Genomic DNA, 14,345 nt, shown 5'->3' on the forward strand with positions numbered 1-14,345 from the left:
TGTGCCAGCCGACGCGACCAGTTCTGCAAGACGCACTGTGGCTCTATCGTTATCTGACGTTATCATCGTGTGCTCGTATTTGTACATCAGAGGAATCTGAGCTTCACTACCACTTCGGTCGGAGAGGCAAATATCAAAATCGAGAAATGCAAGCATTGTAGTCAGTGAGGTTTTTCCACTCTTTCACGATTGCGAGCGGTGGTAAATATGCGCCAACCACAAAAACAATAATAAAACAATCATATTTATACCCTTCGCTTGTAGACAGAAGATAGGAGTGTTAAGAAATCTGCGGCATTTACGGACGCCCTTGATTTTCATTGCTCATTTCACGATTAAACTCTCTTCTTTCAACAAAGAATTCTGGACACACATCCTTCTCAGGTGAAAAACCGAGATTTCGTGTTGAAGACTTCTGCGCCACCGTTGCTTTTGATGAAAGTTGAACCAATTTCGGAGACAAGCTGAAAACTGCGAAAGGAAGTGGTCATACTGTCAGTAATGAGTTCAGAAAAGGCATGTCTCAAAGAAGGTAGTGTAAAAGAGTGAAGGGTCTAGGCCAATTCGTCGAAAGCCAACTTGTTGACGGCCAATTTGTAGAATGTCTTCTTTTGTGAGCGGATTGCGCGCTCGCTGGTGCGTATTCTGGCTATTTCTTGAGCAGTTCTGCAATTTTGACGCGCAAGTTTGCTGGTGATGTCGTCTAAACTAAATGAGTCAAACGCAGGTTAACAGCGTATGATTGATCTCTAACTTTAGAAGCTGTCAGAAATGTGTCTTCATTCACTTTGCACCTTCCCCTATAAATGTAATCGTCTCTGAGGTTCACAGTTAATTGCGGCTGTAATACGAAGCGGCTGCCAATCAAAAGACACTCATCCCTACTACATTTGAATTAAGATACGAAACTTGATTGAAAGTCATCCTGACTGACTTGTTTTGCCAACGAAGTAGTTGAACATCATGGCAAATGATGTTATGGATACATTTGACCTTTCACCTTTTTTTTCTACTTACTAGCTTCGCTGTAGAAGAAGGTTTCTGGGTCCGACATATTCAGTAGGGGGTCGCGAAGCAACTGCTTCCATCAGTATTTCTCGTTTTTTTTTTGCATTGGATGCCAGTTTAGCTAGCTTAAGAAAACATTTTATTATGTGAACTGCCCCTAGTACTCATCGAAACTGATTTGTAGCCCCGTGAAAAGCGCAAGAGGCGTCGTGACGCGATATTTTGTATTTTTGGGGAGTCTCCGGGTTGCGGAGTTTGGTCAGCACTAAAATAGGCTATAATTTCCTTTATAACCTTGCGACAATAAATGAAAGGGTTAAAGAGGTGTGAAAATGTTCTCGCAGAAAGAGGTGAAGAGCGCGCTCGAAGTTGCTACATGCGTGCTGTTTTTTCGCTGTGCTGCGTTCACACCATGCTGTTGTGGCACATGCTCTTCTGTCGCTCTTCCGTTTTGATGCCGTGCCGTCTACACGCTGTACTGTTTTGTCGCGTGCTATTTTGAAGCGTGCTGTTTGGACGTTGTGCTGTTTTGACCGTGCTGTTTTGTCGCGTGCGGTTTTGACGCTGTGTTGTCTTGACGCGTGCAGTGTTGTCGTTTGCTGTTTTGTCGTGCGCTGTTCTGTCGCGTTCCCATCTCAAACACTCATAAGCAGAATCGCCTTGGGTGATGCTGGTTACGCCGAAAGCATTTTTGGTAAAAACAAATTTCATTGAAACAAAATAGATATGACACTTCATAACTGTCTCCATGTGTAGAAATATAAGTAGAAATGCCTTGAACAGAGGGGCAACCGAAAATTCGGCACCCTAAAAATGCCGACCAAAGAGCACGTCTGTGGTAATATTATTCAGTTAAAATTGTTGCGAGTTCTGCCGATGAAAACGTAAGTTTGCGATCTTTCTTAGAAAGTGAATAGTATCTGTAAGCTAGATCACTCCTTTTGCCAGAGTTTGCTACACGAGGTTAATTTTGTCCCAAACATTATTTTATTTAGTAAAATGCTCCCTCATCGTATTTAGCTCGGTCTCGGTGGACGCCTCGGCCCAGGTGAAACGCAGCTTTGGAAAGCTTGCAATTTCCCGTACATGCGCGCAAGAGCAGAGGAATGGCGGACGCCATATGCCCTGCTTGCAAACGTTTCTAACCGTCTGCGATGCGCCGAGAAACCGAGGAAGAGTAGCCGACGAGGGCGCGCGGGGTCATCACAACGCCGATCTCTGGTTTAAATAATTAGTGAGTAAACCTAAGCCTAAATGCCTAAGTTTCCACACTACCTGTCGAACGTGTTAGAACGCGGAACGCTGGCGTTCGGCGTTTGACTCTCGCATTCGAACGCGTTCAATGAATGCAGTGAAAACAAAGGCAGCTGGTTTTAAGGCCACCCGTAGAGTTTTATAACATACACTACAGGATCAACTAGCGTTAGTGCGCTGTTGCAAATTTAAAGAGACAGCAAGCAGTCGGAAACTGATTTCCGGTAATGCATTTCCCTGGTAAAAAGCAAGTGCAGTCCCTTTGTGCGCTCCATTATAAGAGTAAATATCCCGAATAATTCGTAGGTACTAGGTTGCTTGAAACATTTCTCAGTCACGCAGGCTAAGTATTTGGTCAGTTAAGGCGTTGTATTTCAAATTCATGGCATTAAAAACGGTGCTGAAACGGTTTCGTACATGTATTTATGTGCAGTCTCAGATAGCGTGGCCACGAACACGGTGTTGGCGCTTTCCAGCAGGGTCACGATACAAAAGATCACGTGCCGAACGAACGAAGGACAAATGGAAAACCAAGAAAGGCGGCATGAACTACGCAGCAACACTGGATCTATAACTCCTTGTGCATAAAGAATAAATTGAAGGGCACGTAAGATATTCGGATTTGCAATAAATAAGTACCGATATATTCTATCTGCTCATGAATATGTGCGAAGTGGCTTGTTCTGCGTTCAAAGCATCACTTGTGCACGCTCGAAATTTTTGAAAATTGGAAGATGTCAGATAACAGGCGCCGGATAAAAGCTGACCCTCAAGACATGTAATAAAAAGACACACCATTCACAACCCACGTACTTTATTCTTTAAGTTCTGAATGTTTTAACCGCTAGCAAAAGTGCGCGACGGGGTTATTTTTATATTGTGACAGAACCTGCGTATCAGCATTAAGAAGGTACCACTGTAATGCTCGCGAACCTTAAACGCACTCTACATTCCTTTGGACTGTTATTTTGCTTAGAATCGTCACTCGTTTTTACGTACCTGCTGTGAAACAGAGCTTTGGGCCTTAAATGGAACGATGTTTAACGTTGTTCATCTAGAAAGAACATTGCTGTAGCTAAAGTAATCCCACATTTCCTATGTTAATAAAGGTGCAGACTATTCGGTACGACATAGATAACAAAAGATATGCATGTTATTTTTCGGCAAAGCGAAAAAATGTCATGCGCGTTTTTTCACAGGAATGCACAGAAACACCGCAAACGTGGACTGAATCCTGAGTGCTTTAATTTACATCCCGGGAGTCGCATAGACACTAGCGACAGTTGAATATCTAGCGTACATGAAAATAACTCAATGGGTCTACACTCTTAGAAATAGGGGTGTATAGGGGTACTCCCTTGTCCCAAATGTAACACCCCGAAACTACATTTGGACGTTCAGTCCACTGACGTCAAGCCGGCGATACCAACTTTTATGAGCGGCTCGATAGCTGTTGGGTATAACGTACTAATCGCAAATATGCGTATCACAGACTACAAAATAAAAACACCGAGGTTTCCCAGCAGGGCCAAGAAAACCTTGATTGTCTTACTGTATCCTTTATTCCGTACATTAGCTATTTCACTAAGTTGTATCGGTAGACTATCAAGCCGCACTTGAAAGTTGGTATCGTCGGCTCTACTTCCGTGGATAGGAAGTTGAATTGCTGTTTTGGGGTGTTACATATGGGGCAAGGGGTGTACCCCTCTACGCCTCCTGTTTCTTAGAGTGTGCTTACTAATCATTGGAACCAGAGCTGGGCGTTCAGACGTCCCCGCGCGTTGTCGTTTCCTCCTCCGCACCAGTTTTTCGGTGCACACTCGCAAGACGCGAACATGAAGGAAGTGTAGCGTTCCACCATGTACGCGCCATGGTCTAATACAAGCGTACCTCAGCCTATGTGAATGTGTAGTAAAAAGGACCAAAATAATAAAAAAAAAAAAAAAAACGAGAAAAATATATCTGCTGTTCTTTCAACATTTCTGTTCTTGGCGTTCTCTTACATAGCGTCCACGAGCAAGGTTGGTGAGTGTCATAAAGCGCAATGAAAAAAACGAGCTAAAAATTTTCGCTCAAACAAGCTAGATGCGGAACACAAAGCTTTGGAGCGACAGACCTTCCTAAGGAAATGACGGAATGATGCTTGGAAAAACCTGATGCGAGGCGGACACCCGACGACTTCCATCCAAATGACTCGCGAATGCTCACCCCTGTAAATTACCTCTCGATACTTAATCCACGGTCGCAGTCACGATTCTTTATATATCCTCAGAGTATCGGGGCCGCTCTTACGTGAACCGACACATTTATTCAGTTTCAAAACGCGCGATCAAACAAATCCAGCCAGATCCAGCAAAATGGTTGACGTGGGACGATCTGCGTATACGCCAGTCGTGCTAAGAAAACAAGCACCGCCACAGAGCATCCGAAAGCGAGTACTTACGGCAATTGATTGCCGTAATGTACATCGGTTTAGATCATGCGCACATCTCGTTAATCGTAGAACAACTCACACTAATAAAAAAAAGACGATCTCGAGGAGTTACGCGGCGCAGAAATCGAGCTCGCCGGTAACACCGGCAGCGAATGTTTGATATCGTTTCAAAGTGAGGCGGATAAAGCGATCTCACGATACTGTTAAGAAAAAAAAATGGATTGGTATATGTATCCTTTATTTCCCAAAAAACAATAAAAGAAGGACTAAGACGTCAGAGAGAAACAATTTTACAACAAATTGGCGTTTAACAACGCCAATTTTGCGCTAAACAAAAAAAAATCCTTTTTTTTTTTTTAGAATTACGTATTTTCTTTAGGTCCTTTAAACATTAAATTTTTTTTTAGTGTGTTTTATTAGTGAAGGCTTTATGGCGCGCTCCGGCCGTCGGAGTCTACTTTAAATATGCCAAACGATGGCAGCTCATTTCCGTTGCGGGGTGGAAGAGCGAACTCCGCGTTCTCTGTCGTCGGAGGTACTGCGCGACTCTGTGCGGAAGCTCGAAGGTGCTCGGCGTTCGGTAAGATGCCGCATTTCCGTTCTCGCGCGCGCTATTTTTCGTGAGCTGGCGTTGCCGTGAGCGGTCTTTGCGCTGCTCCGTTGGAGACAGCTAGCAGCGTGCCAAGGTTGCTGTGAGCGAAGTCATTGACTTACTCATTTGGTTTGCACGTTCGAACGACAGGCTGCGTAATTCGACAAGCGTTAATTTGTTCACTTAGGCCTTCGGTAATATATGAGATACATAGAGGTTCAATGCATGTCCGATCCTGCCTTTTATGGCCTTACGCACTGCGACAACAGCCTCTGCAGCGGCCGCCCGGTTTTTCGAGAGTTCATTTTCTTGAAGCCATGGTCGTTGAATAAAAACTAGAAGAGTTTCTTCAAAGTCATAAGTCAAAGTCAAATTGGACGTTCAGTGATTTATACAGCGTAAGGTCGCACTCTCAAGAAAAAAGGGTGTCAAAAGGTGTATTCTTACACCCTTTGTCCCATATAATACACCCCAGAATTTCAATTCGACGTACAGTGCCCTACAGTCGAACTGAGGGCCCAAAATTTTACGAGGGGCTTGATAGCCGTATGGTACAACATTTTAAATAGCTAAAGTAAGTATCAAAGGCCACATAAAGAAAACACCGAGTTTTTACAGTAGGGCCAAGAAAACCCCGATTATTTTTTTCGTGTTCAGTAAAACGTACATTAGCTATTTTAATAAGTTGTACCACACGGCTATCAAGCCCCTCGTAAAATTTCGGGCCGTCTGTTCGACTGTAGGGCGCTGTATGTCGAATTAAAGTTTGGGGGTGTATTATAGGGGACAAAGGGTGTAAGAATACACCTTTTGACACCCTTTTTTCTTGAGAGTGCGGTCTGCCAGGATGGGGCGACACTGGTTTACACTGTAGATGAGCAATTTTGCCAGTGCAGTACGACTGCTAGCCTGGGGTCTTTAACGTGCTCACGCAGTAGCGATACACGACCTCACGCCGGTACGATGCTCATCCAGATCGAAACGGGCAGGGTTGAGCTCGAATCCAGGTGACAGGAAGGATATATACAAAACGCTGGCAGTTTTAACGGTTTAAAAGCGGCCGCGTCTGCCTCGCCTGTGGAGCTTGCGTTATCGTCTCAAAAAAAAAAAAAACGCGTGAGATGGCGTTTTGGTGCAGAAAAAGTAGTATTTTTGATACACTCCAAGACAATGCATCCTAGTGCAAACGCCCATAATCGGAGCACACTAACAGAGCTCGCTCAATAATAATGAAAAAAAAAAAAAGTGCACGAATAGAATGCCAGTTTTAGTATATTTTTTTATAAAATCAGTCATGGGTAAAATTCATCTAAAAAAACATTCAATCAATTATAAAAAAAACGTCATTCAGCTCCTTTGTAAAATACGAGACACGCAATTGGACGGTGAAAAACGTACGATGAAAGGAGTACCTAATGGCCTAGCGGTTCTGCTTATTAAATTCCACAGGTAATAAATTGAAATCTTGCAGTGGAGCAGCATCATTCGACGACCCTTAAATGTAATTCTATTTAACTAAGATGTATTTTCTTAGCATGTATTTCGAAGCCACTTTTCATTCCATACCCCATCAATCAATCTCTCACCGGTGCCACTTTCTCTGTCATTAGGGTAGTGCATTTTGCTATTCCATTATTTTCCGATGTAGTCATTTTTAAGTGAAGATGTGTTTGTTTTCCCTTGGTTTTGCGTTGACCTCTACGTTCCATAGATGCCACGTTCTGGGTTGCCTTCAAGCTAAAAATAATTAATCAAATCTTTCACGCACTCATGTATTCTTTCTACAGAAAAATGTGTTTATTCTAGTGTGCTTTGACAAAACAGAATACAAATCACTGTATTATTATTCAGATGTGTGCTTGTACAGAGCGCACACACATGATTAATCTACCCTTTTTTGTGAAGAGCTACGGGCTTCATAATATAAAATTCAACAGATTCTTAGGAAAAAAAAAAAGATATTGAAAATAAAATATTAACTTTGGTCTAGCTCCCCTTTTTCTCCATAATAGAATAGAGAATCTGTTTAGAAACGTTCTCAAAACCTGTCACTGCACTACATACACACAAAAAATGGTTCGTTCACTTGTGCGCATATAAGTGAGATGCTGCACAAAGAGGGAGCTCGCTGTATAACGGGAGCCTAGACGACGACACAAAAAACACGTAAAAAATGTTTTCATCAGAAGCATGAAGTTAGCCATGCTGAAGGTCGGTCTTTCAGAACTGAAGGACGTGGACACTGTTGACCATGGTGTAGGTGTAGTAGCACCATAGCAAGGACCAAGAAAAGGAACACGCCACGCGGTGCGAGCGCTGGCTCGCAACTAAATGTGTAATATTTAGAACAAAAAACACAAAAGTTTTAAAAAACACACCCAACCACAAAGGCGCCACTCAAACTGTCTCGTCACATCAAGGATTCTGCTATCAATGAAACACAGGCCTCCACTGATAGTGAAAAAAAATTATTTTTCCGATAACGCTACCCATGCCTTAATTATACAGTGCGTTTCGTAATTGACAACGAAGAAGGCATCAACCACTTCTCTCGTCACCTTATCTTGGTGCCTTCCTAATATTATCACGAATGAAAACATAAACTTGATTATTAAAATGTAAAATCAACGTTTACAGAAACAGAATAACAAAGACCGCACATACTTTGGCTCGACGGAGGGCCGACTCATCAAGCAGCCATGTGAAGCTTCTTTTGTAAGCTCGTGGATATCTAGAAGTTTTCGAGCTTGTACAAAGAAGATCCTCGAATGATCTGAAATATTGCAGTCGAACAAGCAAGAAAAGATAAAAGGAACAAGCGCTGGTAGGGATCGAACTCCAGCGTGGGAGTCGAGCACGTTTCTGACTCGGCGATTCACACGCGTGATTACTTCTTTTTTGAAAAAAAACGCATCGTGCCGATGCAACAACAATTAAAATGACAACTACAACTCAATATAACAAGAAAGAGCAAACGCAGGGTCCCCTACAACACATATTTTCACAATCATATTGAGCATAGTTCAGTTCGCGCGGACGGCAGGACTAACTTTCGGGTCGCAGATGGCGGCGTCACTATCCTAAGGTTCTGTCGCACAAGGGCTTGCAGTTTACGTGCCTCAGGTAGAGAATACCCTTGAGGCCGATTCACCACTTTAACAGTTCCTCACTGCGACGATGAATTGGTCGTCAGATCCACACTTGGTAGCCAGGCTGCAACTGAGCGTCGGGGCGACAAAGATTGTACCGGCGATCGTCAGCAAGTTGTGGGGCTTGAATCAAAATGCGGCCGAGCTGACGGAATATTTACGCTCGTTGAGTGACGAACCGATCGTCGTCGTCCTTTTCCTCTTCGTTATCGACATTACAGTTGTCGCCAGTATCGTCACCGGTCTCATCATCAATGCCGACATTAAGGTTGTGGTCGGGGTTGTCGTTGGAGTCATTGTACAGATCGGCCTTGGGTCACCGTTCAAGTCGTCGTCAGGGTTGGCGTCGTAGTCGTAATCGTAATCGCCGTCGATGTCGTCGTTCGAGTCGTCGCCTGTGTCATCGCCAGTGTCGTCGTCAGTCTCGTTGTAAAAGTCGAATACACTCTGTAATCGAGGCCGTAGTCGGGCTAGTTGTTGACATACCAGCCGGGGCCCGTCCTTGGAGTTGCCGTCCGTTTCATCGTCAGCACCGCCGTCGAAATCATGATTATGCCACCGTCGAGGCCGCAATGAGGGGGTTTGTCGAGTTGATAGTCTAGGTCATTTTCGAGTCCCTACTTGATGTCGTTATGAATGTCCCAGTTGGAGACATCCTCCGATGTTTTCGGGGTCGTCGCCTCCAATGTCTTCGGAGTTATCGTGTTCACAGGTCGTAGACACAGAGTGCGTTACCCCGCACCTCCACCATCATGTCACGAATGAAAACATGAGCCTAATCAATAAAGCTTACAGTGAACGGTTAATGCGGAGAACTTGTGCCGAGAAGCATAAAATGACGAAAACTTCACATACTTTGATGGTGAGAGAAGGGCAACTGCCTGAAGCAGGTATGCGAAGCTCCTTTCGTAATTGCGGCGGTATGTGTGAGTTTCCGAAATTATTATTATTTATTTTTTATTTATCAATACTGTCAGCCTTCTCTCGAAGGCTATTACAGGAGAGGGAGAAATAAAAGGGAAAAACATACAATCTTAACATTTAACAGCAATAAGGGCACACAAAATACTATTACATTTTCAAATAACAACAATCCACCATAATTTCTTTTAATTTGAAAACAGTTCTTCCAAGGAAGACTCAAAATGAGACGCGTCTGTTAAATTTATGACACACTCCGGGAGACTATTTCTTTCTTCAATTGTTTGCGCGAAAAAAGAGTATTTAAAGACGTCTATTCTACTACAATAAGGTTGGACCGTTTTCGTATGATGTAGTCTTCTTGATCGCTTATGCACTTCTTTCAGATACAATGCTGGGTCAATTTTAATTGTCCGTTATAGAGGGAAAAAAACAACTTCAACCTTGCAATCTTCCGTCTAGTTTCTAGTGGCTGCAAGCCGCACTCATGCAACATTCTAGTTACAGAGTCTGTTCTTTTATACCTAGATAGAATAAAACCTACAGCCAACCTTTGAATCTTTTCCAATTTTTCTTAGTCAACTTTTTTGTTGGGACTCCATACCACACTGGCATATTCCAAAATAGGACGTACCATCGATTTATAGGCAGTCAACTTTGCGTCTCTAGTAGCATCTTTTAATTTCCGTCGTATAAAACCAAGACTCCGATAGGCCGACGAGCAAACATTTTCAATATGGGCCCGCCACTGTAGGTCATTTGAGATCATGACACCAAGGTACTTGAAACTGTCCACATTATTCAAATTCACATCCCCCGTATTGTAGGAAAATTCTAAAACGTTCCTCTTGTTTGTTATGTGCATGTATGCCGACTTACGAAAATTTATCTGCATTTTGCAATCATTACACCACTGCCTTAATATTTCCAAATTCCTGTTTAAGTTCAATTGATCGACGGAATTTTTTACGGGAGCATAAAGTAAGCAGTCATCTGCAAAGAGCTTAAGTTTAGTTGGAGCTTGAATATAGGTAGCGATATCATTTATATAAATCAAAAACAACAATGGACCGAGGACTGAGCCCTGAGGGACTCCTGAGGACACAGGTAATGGCGCAGATAGACTTCCATTAATTTCAACTCTTTGACTTTGATTTGATAGATAGGCCTGAATCCAATTAATAATAATAGAACCTAGACCTAGTGCTTTTAATTTCCATATCAGTTTGTCATGTGGTATACGGTCAAACGCCTTTGAAAAATCGACGCAAATAACATCTACCTGTTGCTTATTATTAACGGCGAAAGAAAAATCATGAAACGTTTCTACAAGTAGGGTTACCGTTGACAGGCCACATCTAAAACCGTGCTGGTGGGGATAGAACATGCCTCGGTCCTCTAGGAAAGTGAATATGTGTTTTGAAATAATATGTTCCATTACTTTACAACAAACACTTGTCAAAGAAGTGGGTCTGTAATTATCTACCCTGAGACGGCTTCGGTCCTTAAATACTGGTACAACACAGGCAGATAACCAGTCTTGTGGAAGAGTGTGCGTTTGTAATGATGTGTCAAAAATAATTTTAAGATAGTGGGATAGCCACTCAGCATATCTTTTTAGAAATTCATTCTGTATTTTATCCGGTCCGGTTGATTTATTCGTATCAAGAGATAACAACTTCGCGAATATTCCTGATTGGGTTATCACCACGCCCGGTGTGCTTATTTCAGTATTGTCAATTGAGGCCTCACGCATGACATGTGACTCATGCGCTGAAAACACTGACTGGAAAAAACGATTAAAGTGCTCTGCCATTTCTACATTGTCTGTAATTACTATGTCACCGTCAACGATTTGCTCAATCGGCTCCTTTTGACCCTTTAAAAAACGCCAAAACTTTTCGGGGGCAGTTTTTATAAAATTGTGCAGAGTTACTGAAAAAAGCTTTCCTTTGCTTCTCTAAGTGCCGTTTTTAAACTGCTCTTTAAGGCGTTCACGCTTTGTTTGTTATTTTTCTATGCCTTCTTATTCGTTGTTTCAAGTGAATTATTTCGCGTGTTATCCAAGGATTTGTACGATGAACATGTTTAATTTTGCTAGGTACATAACGATCTATACAAAAATAAATAGTTGTCTTTAAAAAGTTCCAGAGGTCGTCAATTGTACTAGTAGTGCTAAGTTGCTCGAATGCTTCCAACAATGTCTCTAAGTAATCTAAAATACTTGTATCGTCTGCGGGAGCAAAGTCTTTAACAGTAATGGGCTTGAAGGCCCGGCAAGGCCCATGGCGTGGTAAGGGGGTTGAGAACACAACCATTTTCTGATCTGAAATACCTTCATTAACTGAAACTTTGTACTCAGATATACTGTCTGAAATAAAGACCAAGTCCAATAGTGATTGAGATTGATCAGTAATTCTAGTGCAGTCTTTGACTATTTGCGTAAGATTGTAATTAAACATAATCTCGAGCATTTTTTCTCCGTTGGCTATATCAATACTACCAGCTACCAATAGATCCCAATCCACATGCGGTAAATTAAAGTCTCCAGTTAGAATTACCCTGGCGTCACTTTTTACATGTTTACAAAGAAAATCATTCAGACGTTCTAAGAAGTCAATTGGAGCGTTTGGTGGCCTGTAGACTACCCCTATAAGAAACACACGATTGCAATAAGATATTCGGCACCAGACAGTTTCATTACACTCGCACTCAAGTTCTACGCGGTTTATGCCATTTCGCAAAGCAATTGCTACGCCTCCGCCTCTGGTGGTTCTATCACGCGTTATTAATTTATAGTTAGGGGGAACAATGCAGTCGCTCACAATATCAGAAGAAAGCCATGTTTCTGTAATCGCCACCACGTGAGGACTCTGAGCAATTAACAAAAATTCCAGAGTGTCAACTTTATTTACCACACTTCGCGCGTTTAGGTTTTTAACATTCAGTTCGGGAGGATCGTTTCGGTCTGTAGCAACGAGTCAATCATGCATTTCAGTCCTAGACTGCAGAGGACGTCGCTGCTTAAGTTCAGAATCCCACACAAATGTTTCCTTGTTAATCTTGAGCTTATCATGCACAAGAGAAACTTTATCACCCTTTTCTTTGTTTGATGCCGCGCTTTTCCAAAGTTGCTTTCTGATTTCTACTGTTTCTTTGCATAGTCACTATTTATGCTCAGTCTCGTTCCTTTTAGCTTTTTACAGTTCTTTAGGATTTCATTTTTTTCGTTGTAGTCGGAGAACTTCATGATTACAGGCCTACTTGTTTCATCGCGCTTTCGCCCCAGTCTGTGAATTCGTTCAACAGAAGTTACAGTGAAGCCGATAACTTTCTGGAATACATCTTTTGTTACTGTTTATTTAAGTTCCTCAGTATTTTCATTATCTTTCTCGGGTAAACCAAATATCAGAAGGTTACTTCTTCTGCTTCTGTTCTCTAAGTCGATAAGCCTATCATTTTGCTGCCTTACGGTTCGCTCCAAGGTCGCAACAAATTTCTTTAGACTTGCAACTTGCGCCATTTCCTTTTAAATATTTGCTAGTGCAGTTTTAAACCCAGCAATTTGGCATTAATGCCTGTCATTTTTTGTCTAAGACTTTCTTGTCCGGCCTTGACTTCTTGAAGATGTTTACTCATGCTGCTTTGGTTATCCAGAATCATCTGCAAAGTAACCTCTATTTCTGTTGGACCTGGGTTTGACTCGATGTCCCCAGAAAGCAGCAACAACATAAAGACATTCCAACAGTCCGATAAAATGGCACGACACTTTTGAGGGCACGGCACTATCACCAGAAATCTGGAGTCACTTCTATAACTACACTGATCGTATTGTGAACCAACCTGCATGAGCAGTTGCAGAAAGTTAGCCATGTCGGCCGTCCGGTGAATGCCGAGCCCTCTGACGTTGGTCGGGTCCGGTCGCTCCTTTTCTAGAAGTGCGGCGGGTGACTTCGATGACCCTTGACGAAAATCCAACCAATCCCAGTTGGTGATGATGACGTGGTCGTGTCCGAAATCGAACAAACAACAAGATTCTGAAGTCATCTGGAATATTACAGTGATGCGAACAAAATAAATATAAAAAGGACAATCGCTGGCGGGGATCAAACCACAGCCAGCGGCGAGGGAGTCGAGAATGCTGCTGACTCAGCTATTTGCACGCGGCAATATAGATATCTCAACGAAGTATAATTTGCACCTGCAAGTCCCTTAGTGCGGCGATAAATGCCCGCCGACCGTGGTTCTTAGGAAATGGTTGTGCCCCCTGGGCCTGTCAATTTAGCATCTATCGGTTTCTCCAAAACAGACCTTGCCACAAGAGAGAGGTATCCTTTATATAACCCCCAAAAGCACAGGTCACGAACTGTTTGGCCCGCTTTTTGCTACAACTGTTTTTTGGTTGCCTCTCTGCATTTAAATTCGCCCTCGAACAAACTAGGGTTATTTCCTGAGGAGCAGGAAACACAATCGGGATGCCATACCGGCCTCCCACTTTTTTTTTTTCATTTTAAAATGTTTTGTGCAGGCAGGGTATCAAAACAGTCCTCCCCCTGTCCACACTTTACTTATGTGGAGAAGCCCCATTTAACCCTCTTTGCTAGAGTACCAACAACGTCACTCAACAAGGCCGGTGAAAACCCAGGAAAGCTCAGTCTGCTACCCTATGCCCGGAGGCTACTACCGACAGAGGGAAGCACGACGTTTTAGGACCGCATCCGGACACGAGACTGCTATGTCTCTCTTGATAGTTTTGGAGTGGGCGGACCTGTAGAGCAAAATATCATTTCTTTTTTTATAAAGGACTGTAAGACCAGCACACATGGCTAGCGTCGAAGTGCCAACACAAGCAGTATCAAGCATGCACAGAATACAGTAGGCAAGGTATTAGCACAAAGAGAATCAAACCCCTGAGCGTACGAGGCGCAGCGCGACGCCTTTACTCGGCGCAACGAGGGTAGGTGGAAGAGAGTGCAAGCAGATTTCC

The 14,345-nt window shown here is 42.9% G+C and overlaps 1 pseudogene; it reads right to left on the reverse strand.

Moving 5' to 3' along the window:
- Nucleotides 1–12,339: 12,339 nt before the first annotated feature.
- Nucleotides 12,340–14,345, reverse strand: part of LOC121833136 — a 185,469-nt pseudogene continuing 183,463 nt past the window's right edge.

This window comes from Ixodes scapularis, unplaced genomic scaffold (assembly GCF_016920785.2).
Source record: "Ixodes scapularis isolate PalLabHiFi unplaced genomic scaffold, ASM1692078v2 PGA_scaffold7__128_contigs__length_106722199, whole genome shotgun sequence".
NCBI lineage: Eukaryota > Metazoa > Arthropoda > Arachnida > Ixodida > Ixodidae > Ixodes > Ixodes scapularis.